Source organism: Bidens hawaiensis, unplaced genomic scaffold, assembly GCF_021521415.1.
Source record: "Bidens hawaiensis isolate Kalapana, Puna unplaced genomic scaffold, B.hawaiensis_p1.1 tig00029502_1, whole genome shotgun sequence".
NCBI lineage: Eukaryota > Viridiplantae > Streptophyta > Magnoliopsida > Asterales > Asteraceae > Bidens > Bidens hawaiensis.
The window spans coordinates 7,347-20,959 of NW_027494884.1; the positions used below are offsets into that span (position 1 = coordinate 7,347).

General features: G+C 38.6%; 1 pseudogene; it reads left to right on the forward strand.

The window, feature by feature from the left end:
• The first annotated feature begins 5,028 nt into the window (after positions 1 to 5,028).
• Positions 5,029 to 6,995, forward strand: LOC143578988 (reticulon-like protein B6; annotated as a pseudogene).
• The last annotated feature ends 6,618 nt before the right edge of the window (positions 6,996 to 13,613 follow it).

Below are 13,613 nucleotides of genomic sequence, written 5' to 3' on the forward strand. Positions count from 1 at the left end.
TATCGTTTGTTTGAATATATATATATATATATATATATATATATATATATATATATTGTTAATATTATGGATTAATTTTTTGTTGAGCTATGGCATGAAATTTATAATTTTTTAGGTAATATTTAGTATCAAAGTTTTAGACTCAATTACATCATGTTTTGGTCACGGTTAACCGACCCATAACCGACTCGCTATAACCTTGAAAACCAATTAACCGAAACCGCCGTAATGGATCGGTTATGGTTATGGGTTTCGCCTAAAACCGCCCCAAAACCCATGCACACCCCTAGCACCGACCACGAACCACCGTCAACCACCAACCGTTGCTACTCCATACACCGCCGCTCCTTCATCACCCTTCCTGCCTCCGTTTTTAATCGACCTCAACCGTATATCTTCATCCCCATCCTAGTTTTTAGTGAACAATCCAGATCTGTGGGCATTTGGATCTAGGGTTTGGTGGTAATCGGAGGTGGTTTGGTGGTGGCCGGAATGGGGTGGTGTGGTGTGGTGACTATGGGGTGACTGGAATGAAGTTTTTTATACAAAAGAGGAATAGGAAAAGGGGCTGGGGTTTCTAAGGAGATATAGGTAATTGGGTGAGTATTTTGAATAATTAAAGAATAATATTATTTAATATTTCGGATAGTTTAGATAATTCGGATTCGGATATTTTGGATTCGGATTTTTTTGAACACCCCTATCCACCAGGTTGAAGACATTAGAAAAATCTACTGTAAGCAAAGACAACGACCCGTCAGAGTGGAACATGTTAAGAAATCTATTCGCGCCATGAAGCACCGCCTCCGCTCCACTCGGGATCCCCACCCCGAATTGAATCGCCAAGCTATTTTGCCATCTCTTTCCCAACACTCGTCATAGCCAATTTAAATACAAGCCTTCTCCAAATCGCGCCAACGACAACCGGCCTAACCCCATTATTGGGTTCTACAGAGACATTTTTTTCTCCAATTTATTGCCATCTCTTTGGTTCTTGTTTCTACATAGACATTTTCTTTCTCCAATTTTTAATTTTTTGAATATGGATTTATCACCCGTCATGTGTTTTTTTCTAAACGAAAGATCCACAACCCACATTTTTCTTTCTATATTCAGTTCCCTTGGCCAGATAATCATTGGGACATATATGGGTATATTGGCATTTGAAATATGATACCGTTTTTTCATTTTCTGTAATCCTGCTGTTACAGTTTCTCTTAAAGGCCTTATGATTGCCTTATGAGCCGCCAAGAACTTTGGTTTTCAGAAACCAACCTTAATATGTTGTGCCTGGCCTCTAGTGATTACTTTGTTTCTGAACATCGATTTCCTCCCTGATCTTCTTCTTGTTTGATTGTGGCCGGTTTCATCTTCATGATTGATAACAACATACATACATACAACACACACGTACTGCTTGAATTGCAATTGATATTTGAAGTTGAAAAGAAATAGAGCTGAAAGATATATACAATCCATCAACTACAAAATAGCGATACATATATAGCAATTGAACCAGATGCCATGCATCAATTAATGTTTGCTTGGTTATAAGCAACTGTTCCTGTTTGCAATAATAAACATACAAAATACAAGTTATACCTCACATAATGTTTAAACACAAACTAAATAATATAGCAGCCCATTAAACGCCAACTCCAAACTATAATGCATTAATTAAAACTACATAAAATGATCCTGTTGCAAACTTTTGTTTATCATCATCATCATCATTATCGTACTAAGTATATCCCACAAATAGCAAAGCTATGGTAGGGTCTGAGGAGGGTAAGATGTAGACAGCCTTACCTCTACCCCGTAGGAATAGAGAGGCTGCTTCCGGTGAGACCCCCGGCTCATAGTAGTTTTGCATCAAGCCTTGGACATAAGGCACGTAATACTCAACCATCGGACACCGGTCGATTGGTGCATGTACCCTTGTTTTTCGGCTATCAACGTCACCACATGATGCCTGATTAATCTTCCGTCACTTTTAACGTCATTGTCACAAGATTAGTAAAATAACGTCAAAATTAGTGCAACTTCACTTTTGCCCACCCGAGGGTTCACACATACATACATTATACGCGCGCACCGCAAGCAAGGCAAAAACTTTTGTTTATATGTTTGTTAAATAAATGAACATAAATAAAACACACGTACTAATTTTTTTTTTGAATAATTAATATAATAAATATAAATTAGGAAATTAGATATGCATAATATTTCTATGCATATTTGTATAGAAATAACTGCATCTATTTTATATAATTTACTATAAAACGATTACAATAAAGTGGCAGGCAAACGGGCAACAAGCTGCGCCGCAACCCCCTTTTGAATAGCAAAGCCAATCCTGCTAAAAACGAAGCTTTGGGACCTAGAAGCTGAAGAGGTTCCGTGTACGACGCGCTGAACCCTACTCAAAAATTTCACAGCCTCTAGAGCCAGAAAACCAAATGTATCAAAGGCAAATGGTAGAAAGACATGTTGATTATCTAAACAAGCTTTCTCGTGTTTAACAACTTTGCCCGATTCAGCCTTCAACGCAGCCTGACCCACAACAAACCCACGGTCCCTGAGCCCAACAAGAGGAGACACTCCTGTAAGATCCACACAGGCGTGTTTCCCCCTGCCCACCCGAACACAAGAATATCAGCTGGTCGTAAAGTAGACCTCCCTTCAAGAGGGTCCGTGAGAAAGTTAACAGGGGCTCCTTTTTAGCAGAAATCCCTGCCCGTTTAAGAACATCACACAGAACATCCCTAACCAGATCATGTCTGTATTTAAAGCCAGACAATTCTTTGCAATGCACCGCATGGTCACCAAAAGAATCCAAACAGACCTTGCGACAAATTGGGCAAGGTTCATCCGTCGGGAACATAGGGATCATTAACCGGTACTTAAGGATAGCCCGATACTCCAAACCCGACATACGTTGGCCTAATCCTTCAATGGGGATGGCCGTTAGAAAATCCTGAGCTCGAGGAGCCCGAAGGCATTCAAACACCGCCTTTTGACGAGCGGATAGATCAAACTTCACTTCTAAACTCTTGACGATTCCACTAAATAAGGCACTCGCCACAACATGTTGGGCTTTAGGGGGGCGGTGTCCTTATTAGAGAACCCGCTAAGATCAAAATCTGGAAGTGAAGTACGTAAACGATCCATCGCACACCCATAATCAGAGTCCAACCCATAAATATCACAACCCCGAAGAATATGGTCTTGCAAACACCACGACTGTGCTCTTGAAGCCACAAAAGCATATGTAGATACATCCTCGGCCGAACAGAGACCCAACCCCCCATAACGGGTCGGAAGTGATGCCAACCTCCATTGGAGATCCCCAAAGAACGGACCTCCACAAACCACGATGTCCTCAATCGCCCTTCGAAGACCATTGTCAAATATAGAAACAGTTTCCTCCACATACATAGGTTGGCACGTTCTCAAACCGAACAAAAGCTTGGCGACTCCCATATATGAGTAAAACAAAAGAAGCTCGCATTGAGGATCCCGAAGTCTTGAGAGACAGCTCATCAGTTCCACAGTGCTAGATGCCCTTTTCATAGCCAAACTGCTGATAAACCCCGCATCCTGGCTTACAGCACCACCAAGGAGTTTCACGCCAAGCACCGGCCTTCCAATCCCGCAAGGGAACAACCCCTCCTATGCCTTCACCCCATTGCATGTTGGCCAAAATAACTCTGTTTTCTTAACGTTTAATTCAAGACCCAAACGAGGCCCTCAGACCTGATAATATCTAATGCTTTGGCTACCTCTCTAATATCCCCGATAATCGTGCCATCATCCAAGTACCAAGCATGAAAGAGAAGCTTGCACCGATCTCTGATTTGGTGAACAAGTGGGTGCAAAGCTAAGGCAAAAAGGAGAGGCCCAAGAGGGTCCCCCTGTTGAACCCCAGTGGTGGATTTAATGAAAGTATCACCCACATATAACCTAGCCGACTGCCCATATAAAAAATCCACCTGAAGAGAAATGGAAGGACATCGACTCCGGACCTCATGTAGAAGGGTCGTCCTATCTACTAAGTTGAAGGCATTGGAGAAATCAACAGTAAGCATAGCCAATGACCCATCCGAATGAAACTGATTTAGAAACCTGTTCGCGCTATGAAGCACGGCCTCTGCCCCACTGGGGACTCCCACCCCAAATTGAAAGTCACCGAGGTATTTAGCCATCTCCTTCCCGACACCCCTCATAGCCACCTTAGAGACCAACCGCCTCCAAATGGCCCCAACGGCAATAGGTCTAATCCCATTGTCCGGTTTAAGCAACGGCGTAAGTGGGGCAGACGCAACAAACTCTGCCAACACCTTAGGACACCTTCCCCCCAAAAATAAATTAACCACCGCAGAGATAGCCTTGAGCAAACCATCCGCAATCGGAGACCCCTCTCCGCACAACGCATCAAAAATGTGTTGGGCTCCCAAACCGTCCCGCCCACACGAAGTCCCTTTAGGGAAAGACTTAATGCACCCAAGCACACTATCAACGTCCACGACAAGGGGAGACTCAGAAAGCAAGGAAGCAGGCATAATCGGAGGTGCCATGATGGGATGCTTAGACAACAAAGCGTTCAAAGTATCCTTACTGAAAGGTGCAACCCCTGAAGAGCATAATACCTTGACCGCAGCAGTGAAATGCCCGTCCGCAACTTTTCGCAAACGTTGTTTAACATTGGCGCCCAACCCGGCGTTGTCAGACTCGGGTACAAACGCATCACCACCCGGGGCATCTCCTAGGGGTTGGTTAAAAAGCGATATAAGGAGCTCAAAGAAACCGTCACGGTCACCCCAAGAGGATAGCGACCGTTGAATAATTCGGCAATTTGTTCGTTCAGGTTACTTTTTAATATTAATATCATAAACAGGCATGGCCATGTTTATTTTTTTAACGAACGAATAAGATCGAGAAAATATGTTTGTTTATGCTAAGAACACATTGTACGAGTTGATAACATGTTCGATGATAGATTAAAGATGCAGTTATATTAATTCTCAGCTGCTGATATATTACTATGGAGACAAAACAGATGTCTGGTGCCATTTTTGTGTCTGCAACTGTCATATGGCTTCTGTTTGAATGGATAGACTATCATCTTCTTCCATTTTTGTGCCACTTTCTAATACTTGCTCTCGCGATATTGTTCCTGTGATCCAATCTTTCTTCCTTTCTTAACAAGTGAGCCTTTTTCATTTTTACAATTCATTTTCTTGCTGAAATTTTGGGTATATATGTTATCTATCTTCATATAGGAAATGCATACTCACCATCTTTTGCTCAAAAAGCTAGTATAGTACTGTAGTTAGGGGTGGTCAAACTTAGCATGAACACGAACCTAGGGGTGGTCAAACTTAGCATGAACACGAACCTTTAACTTGAACCTGAATCTATACACAACAAGGATCACATGAATATTAGAAGGTTGACATGAACACATTAATCGGAAAAAAAAAAACTTTTTTTTTAAACTACTCTAAGAAATTCAAATTTAAAACGAAAAAAATACTAACATGTATCAAGCAGTTACGTTTAAACTATAAAACTTGATATTTAATTTTAGAACTTTTAAATTTTAACATTAAATGCTTAACCTGTTTAAATATAACTAAAAAAGTGCATTGGCCAACCTGTGTATCTATAAGGTTGGCCCAACTCAAAACCTTGAATTTTGTGTTAGGTTCGTGTCGTATCAAAAATTCACACTATGTGTGATTTTGCATATAATAATGTGAGACGTATATCAAAGAAGGTCTCATACATTTTCACCTCATTTCTCATCTTTTTGGTTTAAAGATACAATTGCTGATAAAGATATTCTGAAGCCAATTCTTAACAAGTTCTAAGGATCGGTACCGAACGTAAAACCAAGATCTTGCATGTTAATATAGTAAAATAAACATATCTTTTGCTAGGTCTCCTCCAAAGTTTCCTAACATAAGATTGTCACAAGAAATGTGTGAGTGTATTGCTATCCTTCTGAAAGATCAGATCAATGAAGGCTGCTCGTACATGAGGGACATGACTACAAGGAGGGACATCAAAAGTTTTCTGACTGTATGTGTCTTCCAACATGCTTTAAATTCCTCGCCTTAATGCAACACTTTATACTAACTTCAACTTTATATATAAATTGTGGGAATGCAGGTGATATTCACCCTGTGGCTGGTCTCGGTCATCAGTGGCTGGTTCGAGTTTTTGACCCTTGTGTATATCTGTGAGTTCATTTGTTTCGAACCCTAAACAATTCAGTTTTGGTGCATATTTATGTATCATTTTGTTGAACTTTAGGTGGCGCAATGGGTCGGTCAAAGTTAGGACTCTAAACAAGCCGTGTTAACTGAAGTAAAATTTGCCAATTTGGCTTGGCCCGTTTATCTTAATTAGCAAAATAAAATGTTGAGCTCGAGTTTGGCTCGTAACAAGCTCGAGCTAGCTTGTTTATTTTTACAACTTTGTAACTTTTTACATATCGATATATGTATAAAAACAAAAGAAGTTGATTTTCAACTCACACAACAAAAATTATAAGCTACAGAATAATTAACCTACATATATTAATTGTGGATTATAAACAAGTTTAATTCTGGTCATCAAATTTTAACGAGCCAGCTTAACTTCTCCTTTACAAAATAGTCGATTTCGAGTGAGCTTTCTAAGAGTGAGGTTCGAGCTGGGAGCTTTGAACAGACATAGTAACGCTTGAGACGACTTTTGACCCATTTAACTATCCTTCTCTTTTTTGTTAAATCATTTAGCTTAATTTAACGCGTAAAGTTAAATCACAAGCTGAATCGACGTATTCATATGTAAATGGCTCAGTGTTTGTGGTGCTGTTGACTGCACCACTGTTGTACGAGCGGAATGAAAGTCTGGTGGATGCTTATGGCGAAAAGGCGGGCAATGAAATCATGGAGGCTCTCCATAAACTTCCACTGCCATTTTTGAAAAACAACAGACAGCATTGATTGTTTTTATACAAGGTATTGTCCATGTCTTATTTGGTTAATTAGTTGTGACTTGTAACTAAACTTTTTACGGTATTCATAGAAGGTTTACATTTTGATTCTAAAGGTAGAGACCTAATTTCTAAGTTCAAAGTTCAACATTATTATAAAAAAGTGTAATTCCATCTTTAACTTTTTTTAGTTTGATTAGTCTTTAAAATGTTCACACAAAACTTATGTATAGATTGGGTTTAGAATTACTAGGATTAATGCAGTTAAATCTGTTGGGTTTTATACAAGATTATCAAAGTTCAAGTTAACCATATTTAACATGAAAACGCAACGGAAGCTTAGATTTTAAAACTTGTTATGAACATACCATTATGTTAAAACTAAAACCCAAAGAACAAGGATCAATATTACAAGAACAAAATGCTCACAAAATGTAAAATGTACCTCTTCTACCTTTAGAAGAAGATGTAGGTGGATGAAGATGATGATGTCTTCAAATGGCAAGGTTGCAAAGAGAAACCCTCAAGCTTTGTATACCCCAAGCTTTGAGCAACAACACCAACTAGTTGCTAGGATTTTTGAACACTTGAACTAGCTCACAAAACTCCCTTTTTTCTGCTGCTGCTGCCGTGAGTATATTAGAGAGGAAGAGAGAGTTTTGAAGCTTGAATACACTTGAAAAATATCAAAGAACAAGACCCAATTGCATGTATGGGGAATGGAGGATTAAAAAAGGAACCCAAGACAAGTTACAAAGAGCATCTTGTTTTTAATTGGGTAAAACCACCACCCCCACATGGGTGGCCGGTTTTGTTTTGTTTTTTTTTCCTTTTTTTTTTGTTTTTTTTTTTTTGTTTTGTGTTTTAACATTTAAAACATCTCCATTCATTTTATAAAACTCATTTTTATAAAATGTACATACATCTATTTAATTATTTAACCAATTAAATAATTAGTTTATATAAACAAATTATCCAAATAATTTATTTGAATCCTCAAGTGTGTTTGTTTAGAAAACCAATTTTCTATACATGTAGTGTTCGGTATTCGTTTAAATGATCAAATTATTAAAAGAATACATTTGGTGTTGTCTAGCTTGTTATTGGGTATGACCCGACTTGGATCAAACACAGTTAGCCACATTAGTATAAGTATGTGTCTCGGGCATACGTAATTCCAACAATCTCCCACTTGCACGAGATACATAGAAAATTAATGCAAGTGGTGAATACCGCCTAACAACAGTTCACCACCCCTAATGTGTTTGACGAAGTGCCATTCAATAACATCATCCCTTCAAGTTCCTTACTTGATATGATTTAGGTGAATCTATCATTATATCCCTTTGTTACTAGATGTCATGTTGGATCTAAGAGACATAGGCGATCATTCTCTTTACAATTCAACTTTATCAGGCCTTAGACATCTAAACTCTCAACACATAAGAGGAACAAATTCCATCTTGACTGTATACGCCTCTCACTATCACTTTTATACTCCACCTGAGCTCATCCTTATGTACCATCTTTTACGAATAGCGAAGGGGAGAGTCAAAGTGTAATACTTGGTGAAAATCAAGACCCAATATACATCTCAGGTCTAAGGATAATATGAAATTCTCCTTTACTCAAGATTACTAATGATCAAGTCAATCGACTCCATGTAGTAATATTGAGAGCGGGTCAGTCCAATATTTGTATCCCACAAATATCTATGAACTTTGGCAGCAAACCTATGCTCCATATTCATTCCTTATGAATATCCACCAATCCTAGTTCATAATAGTCTTGCTTCATATTTGTTCCCACAAATGTGATCGACTACGGACTTTTAGAATAAGATAACTTATTCATGGATTAAACATGCAAAATTAGAATTTAACTCAAGATTCCATAATCATATAAAAGAGTTAAATTACAAAAGTCTTTTAAACTCTAATACAAAATAGATCAAATCCAATTACTAGAATATCGAAGTCCTAAGCCACTCGCATGACGCTCATGTTTCGGTCTTTCTAGGAGCTTCGTGAATGGATCCGCAAGATTTTGATCAGTTCCAACTTTGCGAATACATATCTTTCCTTTTTCAACTTCATCCCTTATGTAGTTGAATCTCCGCTCTATGTGCCTTGTCTTTTGGTGCGAACGAGGTTCCTTGATTTGTGCAATCGCACCCTCGTTGTCACAAAAGATTTCTAGGGGGTCTTGAATGGAAGAGACTACCCCTAGATCAGTAATGAATTTCTTCAACCATGCAGCTTCCTGAGCTGCCAATGAAGCGGCGATGTATTCTGATTCTGTAGTGGACAATGCTACCACTTCCTGTTTTGAGCTCTTCCAAGAGACAGCTCCTCCATTAAGAGTGAACACATACCCAGACTGTGATCGAGAATCATCTCGATCAGTTTGGAAGCTCGCATCCGTGTAACCTTTTATAGCGAGTTCCTCCTCACCAGATCCATATATCAGAAACATATCCTTAGTTCTCCTAAGGTATTTCAATATGTTCTTAACAGCCATCCAATGACTGTTTCCTGGATTCTGTTGATATCTGCTTGTCATGCTCAAAGCGCATGACACATCCGGTCTAGTACATATCATCGCATACATGATGGATCCTATAGCAGAAGCATATGGGATTTGTTTCATCATCTCTTGCTCACCCTTTGAGTTTGGACATTGAGCTGAACTCAATATGGTCCCTCTTTGAATAGGTACAAAACCTTTCTTGGAGTTTTCCATCTTGAACCTTTTCAAGATCTTATCAATGTATGTACTTTGGTTCAAACCTATCAAGCGCCTTGACCTATCCCTATAGATCTTTATTCCCAAAATATAGGCAGCTTCACCAAGATCCTTGATGGAAAATCTACTTCCAAGCCAAGCCTTAACGCTTTCCATGGTTGGAATGTCATTTCCAAATAGTAGAATGTCATCGACATACAATACTAAGAAGGTAATTATACTCCCACTAGCCTTTTTATACACACAAGCCTCATCAGCGTTTTTGATGAACCCAAAACTTTTGATTTCTTCATCAAAACGATGATTCCAAGTTCTAGATGCTTGTTTCAATCCATAGATTGATTTCTTTAACTTGCATACTTTATTAGGATGTTTTGGATCGACAAAACCTTCAGGCTGAACCATATAGACATCTTCCTCAAGATATCCATTTAGGAAAGCGGTCTTGACATCCATTTGCCAAATTTCATAATCATAATGTGCAGCTATGGCAAATAATATCCTAATAGACTTTAGCATTGCCACAGGCGAAAAAGTTTCATCATAATCAACCCCTTGAGTTTGAGTGAAACCTTTAGCTACAAGTCTTGCTTTATAAGTATCCAAGTTTCCATGCATATCAGTTTTCCTTTTGAAAACCCACTTACTTCCAACAGCTTTGGAGTTGAGTGGTAGTTCAACCAATTCCCAAACTTGGTTGTCATACATGGATTGCATCTCAACGTTCATGGCTTCAAGCCATTTGTCACAATCATTCTTGGACATTGCATCACGGTATGTGGTTGGTTCATCCGAATCTACCACGTAGCAACCTTCTACAAAAAATCCATATCTTTCAGGTGGATTGCTAACTCTACCAGATCTGCGAACGTTTTGTGTGTTTTGATCAACCACTTGATCACTTTCAACAACCTCTTGTTGAGTGCTAGTATCAACCAATTGTGTATCATCTTGTGATTCTTGATCCTCATCAAATTTCACTGTTCTACTATTAGTTCCTTCCTCAAGGAACTTAGTTTCCAAGAACTTACCCTTTCGAGCAATAATAACATTTTGCTCACTAGGATCGTAAAAGTAATATCCTAAATCATCTTTAGGATAACCTATAAAGATACACTTAGTGGATCGGACTTCTAATTTGTTTGGGGTGTATTGCTTTACATAAGCTTCACAACCCCAAACTCTTAAGAATGATAGCGATGGAGCCTTTCCATGCCATACTTCAAAAGGTGTCTTCTCCACTTTCTTGGTTGGAGCCATATTCAATATGCGAACAGCGGAAAGTAAAGCATAGCCCCAAAATGATAGAGGTAAAGTGCTTCTAGCCATCATCGATCGAACCATATCTAATAGGGTACGATTTCTCCTTTCAGACACACCATTATGTTGTGGTGTTCCAGGTGGAGTAAGTTGTGAAATAATTCCACAACTCTTAAGATGATCTTGAAAAACACCACTTAGGTATTCACCTCCTCTATCACTACGAAGTACTTTGATTGTGGTCTTGAGTTGTCTTTCTACTTCAGTTTTGAAGTCTTTGAACATTTCAAAAGCTTCATCTTTGTGTTTTATTAAGTACACATAACCATATCGACTATAATCGTCAATAAAGGTAATGAAGTATCTTTCACCATTCCTAGTCATTGGTCTAAAAGGACCACATACATCCGAATGTATGATACCCAATAATTCTTTTGACCTTTCAAAAGTTTTATTAAAGGGTTGCTTTGTCATTTTGCCTTGTAAACAAGATTCACATACATCAAATGAATCATACTCATTTGTTTCTAGAATACCACTCTTGCGAAGAGTTTGCATGCGATTCTTGCTTATATGTCCAAGGCGACAATGCCAAAGATAGGAATCACCCAAGTCCTTCTTGAGTTTCTTGGTGTTGACATTGTACATTGAACTACTATGTGACATACCACTTTGATCTATTTCATATATACCATTCATGGGTATAGCTTTAAAATAAAACATGCCATTCATCAAAACATGAATATCACAATTTATAAATTTAAGATCAAAGCCACATTGTTTTAAAAGGGACACGGAAATAATGTTTCTCCTTAACTTAGGAGCATACAAAACATTCTTCAAAATTACTTCCAAACCACTTGGAAGCTTTAACAAGTAGTCTCCTTGGGCTTGGACTTCAACTCTTGCTCCATTGCCCATAAAGAGACTAATGTCCCCTTTGTTGAGTTGTTTACTTCTTTTGAACCCCTGCAACAAATTGCAAATGTGAGTTCCACATCCGGTATCAAGTACCCATGTATTTGAAGAAATAACATTTAGTTCAATATGTATAGTAAAGATAATACCTGAGGTATGCCCCTTCATCCCTCTTATCTTTTAACGCATTGAGATAGGTCGGACAATTCCTTTTCCAATGACCTATCTCTCCACACTCAAAGCATGGATCTTGCGCCGCAACCTTTTGCTTCTTTTCCTTCGGTTTGGTGGGCGTGATGGCTTTCCTCTTTCCCTTTCCTTGGACGTGGCCCTTGCCCTTAGCAACACTTGCTTTGGGGTTGGAGTTATGTCCCCTTTTTCCTTCATTGATTGTTAGAACGGGTAAAACCTTTTTACCCATTCCCGCTTCGGCCGTTCTTAGCATTGCGTGAAGCTCACCAATGCTTTTGTCCCATCCATTCATGTTATAATTCATGACAAAGGTTTCAAACCTTTTGGTCAAAGAGTTGAGGATCAAATCCGTAGCCAACTCATTAGACACGGGACAATTCAACCTACGAAGCTTTTCGATGTAGCTTTTCATCTTTAGGACATAAGATGAGACGCTTTGGGTTTCCTCCATACGACATGCATGAAACGCTCGAACCGTTTCGAAACGTTCGGCTCTAGCTTGTTGAAGGAACATTTCCTTCAATTGAGTTATCATGTCGTATGCTCCATGATGCTCGAAATCCTTTTGGATTTCGGGAATCATAGTCCCCAACATGAGGCAAGAGGCTTGCACCGAATCTTTGGTGTACTTGACCCAATTGTTATACGCCTCCTCATCTTCCACGTTAGGCTCATCGGGAATGGGATCGTCTAAGACATATGATATCTCTTCTTGCTTGAGAACTATTCTCAAGTTGCGATACCAATCCATAAAGTTATTATGGTTTAGACGATCCTTTTCAAGGATGGTTCTTAAGGATAGGTTACGGGTGTTATGGGTAGAGGTGTTTGCATTGTTAGCGGCCATCTACAAAATTTAACAAAGTTTTATTTTAGTATTATAAATAATTTAATTATTAATACCCTTTTATTCCAAATTTTAAAATAATAATTAAATTCTAGAATCCAACGATAAATCAAATTTCGGTTAGGTGACCTTTATCCCGTTATTTGATTTAACAAGGTAGTCAATCTTGACAATTGCAACCCTTTGCAACTTCTAGAGGTATGGGACCATTCGAAATCCTTATTTCGTGTTGGCATGTTTATCCCATCAACACCATTGGACCCCATGCTTAGGTGACCTTTATCACATGGTTTCCAATTCAAGTCGTCCTACTTGTATAAACATGTAAGATTAACATACAAGTGGTTAGGTGACCTTTATCCCACAAATATGTTAATATTACCCTAAGTATATTAGTTTGCTCGAAATGGTTAGGTGACCTTTATCCCATTTAAAGTTCCCTAATACGTTAAGTGTCATACAAAAGGATGGTGTTAGACTTGTTTCCTTGGTAATTATGAAAAAGGGATTTTTAAGTTTTCCAATATTCTAGTTTGAAAAACATTATGCCATATCCTAACATGCATTTAGTAATATGGCGATTTTGAAAACCAATTTTCAAGGTTCAAGTTATAATAAAACCAATTTTATTATATGTGAGTAATCGCTTAGTTTTAATAAACCCAT